Here is a 10,073-nt window from a genome sequence, read left to right on the forward strand (position 1 = left end):
ATCTGACCAAATTCACTTTGCTTAGGTGTTAGACACTTAGTCCCCTTATTTTTTCTAAATCTTTTTAATGCTCCACAGAATATAAGATGCACCTATCGTTTTCTTTAAATTCGCTCCATGTCTACTGAAATCTTCAATCTTCAATCATACACTCACCCCAGGTAAAAAATTCAGATTAATTTTTATGTTCAGCACTCCGTTCACCAGTGGTTAGGTAACAGGTTCCCCTGGTTACCCTGCAATATACTCGAAGGTTCATGTTAATGTTGCTTTAATTGCACATTTCAACTATGCTTAATAATCGATATTCCATATTTTGACGAGGGGATAATCAATACAATGCCCTTGCTTGTTAATTTTGTTGAATTCGAGATAACATTCATCGATAAGGATATTTAACATGTACAGAACCTTTAATGAAACGGTATTGTCTGCAACCAGTGAAATAGGAAGTTACAAGACTGCCCTGGAAATTTGTTGTTAACTCAGCTCCACAAAGTTGAAACTTCTTTTATTGTTACGTCTCAGCTTGGCTGTCCTCATAAAATCTATATAACGATGAAATCAACTTTAAGTGGTTGTTTCCTCCAACATTCCTACATCACGACATGGGTTTTTTTCAACTCCATTGGGTTATTCAACTCCATTGGGTTAACCAAATTAAACGGCATGATCTGATTCACGTCTAAGTCCAGAGTTTTGTAGGATTGTGGAACGTGGGGTCTGGTAATTTGCTGCCCTTTCTTGGAGTAAGTCTTCCCTCTCTTGAGTGTCCAGAAATGTTTCCAAAGAAACATAACATTCAGAAAATTAAACGGCATGCTACATCCACTTTTGAGGAAGGATTCAGAAAATTGCTGGCTACAATATCCATAGAATGTCATCTTTTGCAGCATAGTTTAGAGAAGCTTATTCCTGAATTACTGTGTCTAGAAAGCCTACAGGAATGTCAAAATGTATGAGTTGATTAAATCAAAGCAGCAACAGATATGGACGTGCAAGGTTGGCGATACTATTAAGGATACCTATCACAGGAGCTACCAAATATACAAATGAATGAGACATCTATATAAGAATTGTCTTTCTTGTTTGATATACCAAGAACCCTGGACATGTGCGTGTGAGACATGTCTTCTCCAATATGAGAGTTAATGTGGTCCACAAGCCACATTAGGGTACTATTTTAATTATTTTTGGTTTAATTTTCATTTAAAATATTGGGTGGTAGCTAAGAATAGAAACCTATTTTATCATGGCTTTGGCAGTGTATGATGAATTTCAAATTACTGAACATGTATTGCACTTTCCTTAGTGGAAGAAATGTGATATAGAAATTGACATAAATAAGAGGACTCTTACTCTAGCCTAAAAAAAAAACTTGTGCAAATCCTTCAGAAAAGGCTAATGAAGCCCGGTATGGGCAGAGGAACCCTCGTTAAAAGATAGTTGTGAATTTGCCGTTCTCTTCAAGCCACTTGAACGGACTAACTTGAGGTACGTGTCTATTCTTTTCTAATATATATATTTTTAGTATTCTAAGGTAAGGCCTCAAGAGGTCTCACTTTCTCAAGAGATCTCGCTTTGGTGCAATGGCAAGTGTCTTCCACCAAAACAACAAGTCGCAACTTCAAATTAGAGAATCAGTCTCTCCAAAAAATAAAAATAAAAATAAAGTGAGGGTAAGACTGCCTATTAATCACCTCTATTAAACCATACAAAAGGGGGTTCTTTGTGCACAAGGTATGACCCCCTTTTTTTAATAGTAAGGTCTCAAAATGTATGCTTTCTCAACGAAGACTTGCAGCTGAGTCAACCTGGTGAGAGAGAAGTGAATACATAGTTGTCTAACTGTGTCTTCTTTACTAGGAGAATGGTGTCCTATTTTTTGTTGGATTAACATGGCTGATAATCACTCATATAGTCGACCATAAGTACTGTAAGATCAACCATTTAGATTAATTTTTGTGCTGCATCATTTTTTTTCCCTCTGCCCGGTTTACTGCAAGCTTGCAAGTTGTAACATGTTCTAGAGTTTCATATGAAATTAGGATATTAATTCAAATTCAAATCCCAACTAGGCATTTAGTCTTAACAGCTCTATAGTCCATATAATTTCACAAGATGATTATCAGATGACAAGATATTTATAATTTCTTGCTCATTAGTTCTATTGAAATTTGGGGTAGCATTTGCTGGAAATATCATCTATCAATCAATACTGTACAAGGAGCATTATTTGCAAAAAATGGGGAAGTTGGAGGCTCCTAGACTGCTTTAATAGTTTTCTGTTAACTCGGCATCACAAAGTTGAATTGAACCTTTTTTCTGTCTTTTGGTTTTCGGATCCTACATGTATCTTTAGAATCATCATCTCGCTTGTGCTCTAAATCCATGTGAACACCTGCAACTTTTATCTGTCATAACTTATAAGTTCATTGTAGGTTCTGGAAAGCGCTTTAATTGAACATAGTGCTTTATCTATACCCCCTGCTTTTTTCTCAACTCAGCTTGGTGAAGCAAATCAACTGACATTATTTGATTCATGTCGAAGTTCTGGGTTTTGTAGGATTTCAAAGCGTAGGACCTAATCCTGTACTGTCTTCCCTCCTTAGAGTTTCTTGCAATGTGTGCACACTAACAGAAGAATATTCATGATGTATGGTGAAATCGTAGACGTGTGCTCTGCAGAGGGGGCAATTTGAGTGAGACTGGAACCAGGTGTCAATGCAAGAAACATGAAAGGTATGAGTGCAATTAGGGAGATGTTTTAGCCATTCCCCATCTTCGAATTCTCCCAAGCAAACTGCACAATCTGTATGCATTTGGTTCTGTTCTTCATTGTTCTTCTTGAACTGAGAGATGGGAAGACTTTGTGTGATGAAGGACTCTAGTGCTTGGCTGTGAAACTGCAGAGAAGGATCATCAGGGTTGGCTTCATTCATACACCGTCTTTCAACCCGGTTTCTTGGATAGGGTACACCATGAAGTAGCCAGCAGAGTCATTTGAGTACACTGCAGTAACTGATTAGGATCTAGGATGCACGGACGTGGTGCGAGAGGCCGCTGCTCGCGCGTCGGTGCCGCGTTGGGCTGTGTCTGCCACGTTTTTTTTTTTTTTTTTTTTTTTTTTTTTTTTTTTTTTTTTTTTTTCAGCCGACTCGCGCCAACGCGGCTTGAATCGCGCCGACTCGGCTTCAATTCGTGCCGATTGGGGCCAAATCGGCCAGAATCGGGCTGTATCGGCCATATCGGGTCGTATCGGTCGGCGATCGAAACGGCCGAAACAGGCCGAAATCTGCCTTGAATCTCGCCGGAACAGCAGAAATCGGCTCTGAATGAGACCCAAACACCCTAAATCTGTCATTCCTCAATTTTATTTTGAATATTTGTTGCTTCTTTTGTGTTTTCTTTTTGGTTTTGTGTTTTGTTTTGTGTTTCTTGCTTTCTTCTTTCTTTGTTTTGTGAATCAAGGCATAGTAATATGTTTTTTAAGAATATTTTAATAGTAAAAATATATAGAAAATGTAAATAAAAATATTTTTAATAATTTTTTAATTGCCGAGTCCCGTCGCACCTGCACCCACTTTTTTCAAAAATTGCCGAATCCCGCACTCGTATCCTCACTCGCACCCGCACCCGAGTCCCAAAAAGCACCCGTGCTTCATAGATTAGGATAATGATGGTGCAAACAGTTGCCACCAAGGGAATCACTCAATCACCCATGGTTGAAATTTGATTGATCCAAGTCCTTGAGATGGGCTATTATCAGGACTTGGTTGCATGCTATGCCAAATTTTGTACACCGTTACAAATACATAGCAGATTAAAGTTTCCAGAGTATTTTTATGAATTTTGGCTGCAATATATCAGAGAGGTTTATTCTTGAAAATCACCGTCAAGTGAGCTTCCATGAATGTCAAAATTATCTAGTTGGGGGAGTGATTAAAACGAAGTAGGACTAGATATGAAAATACAAGATTGGTGACAATATTAAGGATTCAAATTGCATAAGCTGCCATATGTGGCCTTAATAGTTAGTGTACAACTAGTATATGTATCTTTCAGATTTGTTTTAATTATTTAATTATTATCAAGGTAGATAATACCAAAGTTCAAAGCCGGTTAATGAAGCGAATGAAGCAGGTATATACATAAAAATAGATAAATAAGCAAACATATATGCATATTCCTTGCTCCGTTCCGGTTATGAAGCTCAAAGTATTAGGCTTTTATAATTGACCAGACAATGTTTCAACATATGACGTCCATTTCTGATAATTACACTCTTTATTATTAGACTAAAATATCAATCGATTTTTGGTGTAGGCAAGGAATGAACCCAGTTTCCTTATTTAACCATTGTGTGGGCCTTTTTTGTAAGTGTTGGGCTGGGCCGCCCGCTGCTACACTAGGCCCGAGATTTTCTTCTAGATTGAGGAGTTGGGACCGGTCCGGGAACAAACCTTCGTGGTCCGGCTTGTGCACAAACAATGCCCTTTGGTGATCAAATTTTTACAATAGGCAGAACTATCACGTTAGCTACAGCAGACAGATATGATAAAAAAAGAAAAGCAAATAATAGGGATTTAAGCAATACGATCAGTGGGCCTTAATGAAGGGTGGCCGTTTTACACTATAGTATCAGAATAATGAATGTTAGATGGAGAGTCAGGTGCGTACTAGAGAAACAAATGTTAGTCTGCCGTGATGGGCCGTTTTACAGAGCTTGCGTCAGGAAAGGGAACCACTTTCTTAACGTGACTAATTTCTCTGAGGGGAAATTAGCTGCTTTGAAAGAACGGGCCTAAGTGACTTTGATTGAACGAGATTTTTGTTTGGTTAATTAGAGAGCATGAGTTGGAAGGGGAGAGGGAGATTAATCCATTCGGTGCATGCCAACCACTCCATTCACTCTGTTTCTTTCTTGTTTCCTGTTTTCTTTTTTTAATCTTTTCCTTTTCTTTTGTTTTCTTTTTCCTTACTCTCTTTCTTTTTTGTCCTTTCTCTTCTTTCTCCTCTGCGTTTTCTTATTCCCCTGTTTTCTATGATTCTTGCCACTATTTTACAGAGGTTCCTCCTCTACCCTTTTCGTCCCCTCTAGCCGTTCACTGTAGGGCTTCTTATATAGGGCCAGCAGCGCTTGGCTTTTTACCATTTTAGCCCTTAACCGTTCTTGTCTGGCATGGGTTCCTTTGCCGACCGTCACTGACTGATCAGTCACTCAGCCAATGCCACCCTGCCTTAGTTAGAGAAGGCTTTCTTGTTTTGTTTACTCCTTTTGGCATTCCTACCTGCCACGGAGTGAATACTCCCCTTCCCTTTATCCCTCACGGCATGCACCTGGTGGTCCCCACTCAACCTTGCCTCTTTTGGTTCGCATGCCTTCCCAGCAGGATATTGCTTCCAAAAGGGCTTGAGTAGGAAACACAAAAATGGGTTTTTCCCCCTCCCCACCGCCAGACCATACCCCCTTATCTCTGACCCATGACCTCATCATTTCTTGTATTGGCTGGGTACAGGCTGGTGGTGCCTAGGCTTTACGCGTACCTTACTCCGTGCTTGTTCAAATCCTACCTGCTGCTCATCTGTCTGCCGCGGTCTGAACGTCAAACTGCCCAGCCTGCTGCTCATTTTTGGCTTCTTTTGGCGTGGGCTATTTCGCCCGACCTTTCCTTTATGGCTTGCATCTTCTAAGGATTGGGCCATGCTTGTTCGTGGGCCGTTCCAAGCCTTTATTCCCAGCCCCTGTTTCTTGCTTCCCGCCACACAATTCTGTCATGCCTGCCATGAGGCCTTCTTAACCCCAAGCCTACTGGACCACTTTGGACCTTTTCTCTTTATTCTTTCTCTGAAGGCCCAATGATCTAAGTGGGCCCTTTTGCTACTTGCGGGCTCCTATTGTCCCACCTGCTTCCATTTGGGCGTTCTTGGCCCACTTACTCTCTCGGGCGTCCTCGATCCTTTTTCAATTCTACATTTCCTATGGGCTTTTACTAACTTCTTGGGCTTCCTCGGCCCAAGCATTTCTCACTTTTCCTTTGGGGATCATGGGTCTTCCACAGTCCCTTACTTTCTTTACTTGCATTACTTTGGGTCTATCGTAGCAGTTATGACCCATTTTCACTTTTCCACATCTATACAGCCCATGGGTTCGTGGTTACTTTCTTCCGGGCCTTTTTAGGCCCACTTACTTCCTCAAGATCCATTTATTTGTTTGTTAGACTTACTATTCGTTGTTCCTGTCACTCGCTTAATGGTACTTCCACAATACTTTCTTTAGCCCATGACTTTGAGCCTTCCTCTCTTCTGGGCTTGCAAAAAATGAGCGTCTACAACCATTAAAAACTTTATTAGTTGAGTTAACTAAAACTCACAATAAAATATCATATTATATCTAGAGCTCAGTAATAATACTCATTATGTGTTATAATATTTTCAAAATTAATTTCAATTATATTATATGTAATTGAAAATAGGAAAATGTACATTATTTAGAATATGAATGCATTAATTTTGATTATATTACAAATAATTGAAAATAGAAGAATGTAAATTGTTAAGATTAATATGGTTTAGAATTTGAATGCATTTCTTAAAAATTGAATATATTTTACCATTTCCACAAACTTAAGCACACAATTTTTTGAATCATTAATTGCATATGTTTCTTCGTTTGGTTTGATTTCATTTTCATTTTTGTCAAAGTAATTAAAATTGTGCAAGAATTCTATGATCCTAATCAATTGTTTCTCATACAAATTTTTAGAGGAAAAAAAAAACTATAAATTTCATTTTACATAAATAATTAGTGCACCACTTATACATAATTAATATAATAAATATATTTATTTAATTACTCTTCTTAATGACATAGTAAAAATTTATGCTACTATTGTGCCTTTGTATTGATTTGATGTATTAATTCTCTTGACCACCGCACACCCTTGGTGCGATGGTCACTCCACAAGTATAAGTGCTTGTAGGTAGGGCTGTATACAGTGCGGTGCGGCCGATTTTGGGGGGGGGGGGGTTTACACCGCGCCTATAGGGTGCGGTTTCCCCTCAACCCTGTCCGCACCTCACTTGTGGAAACCGGTCTACACAAGGTGCGGTTAGTTTGGTTAAAAAGCAACCCAAATATTAAAAAAAAATTCTCAATCCACATCAAACAACCCATACAGAATTATCAAACAATCAAAATATTCATTAAAAAAAATAAACAAACAAACAAACATATTCACAATATTTCTCAAATTCCCACACAAAATATCTCAAATAAATTCACAATCTTTCTAAAAAGCATAGTAAGGCAAAGCATAGTTAGTATCTTAGGTCTCGAGCATCAAATAAATTACATACCTAATAGCAAGGAGAAGCATAGTAGCCTAGGTATTGACCACCAAAACCTTATCTTAAAACTTCCAATGAATAGCTATGAGAAATAGGAGAGAGGTGAGGAAGATGCTTGGAGAGTGGTCCGAATGGAGGCATCGAATAGCAGAGGATGGTGGTTGCGAGTGGTGAAGGCTAAGGGGGGAGAGAGAGTGAGCGAGCAAGAGGCTGTGAGCCTGTGAGTCTGTGACCTGTGAGGAGAGAGAGAACGAGAGGTTGTTTGATATAAATGGGGAAATAAGAAAATTTAACCTAACTAAAAACGATGTCGTTCCACAGTTTTTAATTTAATTTTTTAAAGTCCAAAACGACGTTGTTTTAATATCGGAAATTTTAAAAAAACAAAACCCAAAACGACTTTGTTTTATTACGTGTAAAACAACTTCAAGTCTTCAACCCTAACTCCAATTTATTTTTCTTCTTCCTTCAGATCAGTCACCGCTCTCTCTCTCTCTCTCTCGTCCTCTTCTTCTCAGACCTTTCTCTATGCCACTGAAACACACACACACACACACACACACACACACACACACACACATACACATACACACACACACACACACACACACATATATATATATATAGGCAGTTCATCAAAAAAAAAAAAGGCAGTGTGGTGCGGTTTTCATCGGTAAGCAAAACCCACCACCACTCGCTGCACCTGGTGGCTTTGGTACTTGGAAAATGCTGCCGATCATTGCATCGGACACCTGCGGTGGAGCTCTAAGGTGGGTGGCTCGGTGCGGTGAGGGGCGGTTCCATCAGTGGTGGGCTGTGGCTGAATAGGCCTACTTGTGGGGTGTAAGGGGCAAGGGTTGGGGTTCAAGTATCTAGGAGGGAGCTTTACACATATATACACTTAGATTAGGCTAGGGTAGAATTTCTATCTTGTGTCAAAAAAATATTTTCTTTTGAAATAAAAGCTTGATCATTTGTCGGGGAAAACAAATTATGCACTATTTGTTCAAATTACACATATAAAGATTTAGACCTTGAAAACCCAATATGTTTAATCTAATTTTTTAGCCAAATTGTTACTTATGTTGATTATTCAGATTTAGGTTAAACATTCATCACAAATAACATGCACATCGAAAAACTAAATAACACAGGATGTGATGACCCATGAAAACCAATGAAACAACTCGTTTCAAGATAAAAAACTTGGGGGGAACTATCCCAAGAGAACAATCTACTATATCAATTGAGATTTACAGTCAAGAATACCAATTTATATTAAATCTAACATAGTTACCACACTGAGCTCTGAACTCCTCAGACTTCTTTGATCTCCTCAGACTTCTTTGATCTTGGACTTGCTCTCACATGAACCTCCAGTTCATGTATTGATCTTCAGTATGCTTGATAACTGAAGCTTAACTGCAACTTTTACTCCACCAGTACTAGCAATATGAGTTTGATCTCCAGTCGATGTTTGATAGAGTTAGAAGGTACAAAACCTCACAAATCTTACAAGAGTAACTCTTAAGACTAGAAAAATGTGTATTAGGGTTTTTCTTTTATACCTAGTAATGTTGGATTTAAACCCTAAATGTTTCGCTAGTTGTTGGGCCTTCTTTAAAATTCTGCAGATTCGTAGTTTGATCGGTTGAGCCTTCTCTTCAATCAATTGAGCTTGACCGATTTTGAATTTTTCTTTCTGTAGCTTGTACATTCTTGAATCTTGACTTGTATCAATTTGAGCAATGTCTAAAACACTTCAAAGACACTAAGATCTAATTCTAGGCAAGTTTTTGTTCTCAGTTTGCCAACATACAACATATTTAGAACCTAAACATTTATGACTAAATATTTAGAACCTAACAACACACAATTTAACTTTTAGCTATGTTATACTACTTAATGGATTTTTATTGGATTTGTATTCTGACCACTCCACCGTTGAATTATATCATCCAAAATTTCAAGACAATAAGAGATTAATAGATAAATATATGGCAGGTCAAAATTGGCTAAGCTAGATTTCAACCACACACAATTTATTTATAGAGATAGGATGCCAATCAACCTTAATTACCCTTTTTTTAACAAGTTAATAGAGTGTTATTGCAATAAGTGCTTAGTATATATGTAAGTCAGGAAAGGCAGAACATGTCTGTGATTAATATAACAATGCTCCTCGGTTTTAGGCTGAGGAAAAGATTGACATTTGTTCTTGCATGATAATATTCTCTCTCTCTCTCTCTCTCTCTCTCTCTCTCTCTCTCTGTATTTTCTTACTTCTCCTCTTTACAATACTGATCCCCTTTTCTTGTAGGGATCTCTTTCCTTTATATAGTCACCTAGATTGCATCCTGGCGCCAAGGCTTTTTCCTCAGATATTTGTTCCATCAGGGCCTTACTAGGTTGTGAGCTGTGATGACACTGTTCAGGGGTCATTCCACCATAAATGTGGCTAGCTAAGTGAGTGCAGAGCACTGAATGCGGAGGTGATGCATGCTTTATCTGTACCCTTCCTTCATCCGCTTGATGACTAACTTTCCTTCCTTTCCTCGGTTATATGTTTGGTGGTCTTCATAACTAGACCTCAGTCTTTTCATGGTGTTAGCATCCTCAAGTTCCTTGGGCATTCCGGTCTTCTCGGGTTTTGTGGTTGCATTAATCACACTTGCTCTGTGGTCTTCTTGACAAAACTTCCCAAGGTGTGCCTCTATTGTCTT

This window comes from Castanea sativa, chromosome 8 (assembly GCF_040712315.1).
Source record: "Castanea sativa cultivar Marrone di Chiusa Pesio chromosome 8, ASM4071231v1".
Lineage (NCBI taxonomy): Eukaryota > Viridiplantae > Streptophyta > Magnoliopsida > Fagales > Fagaceae > Castanea > Castanea sativa.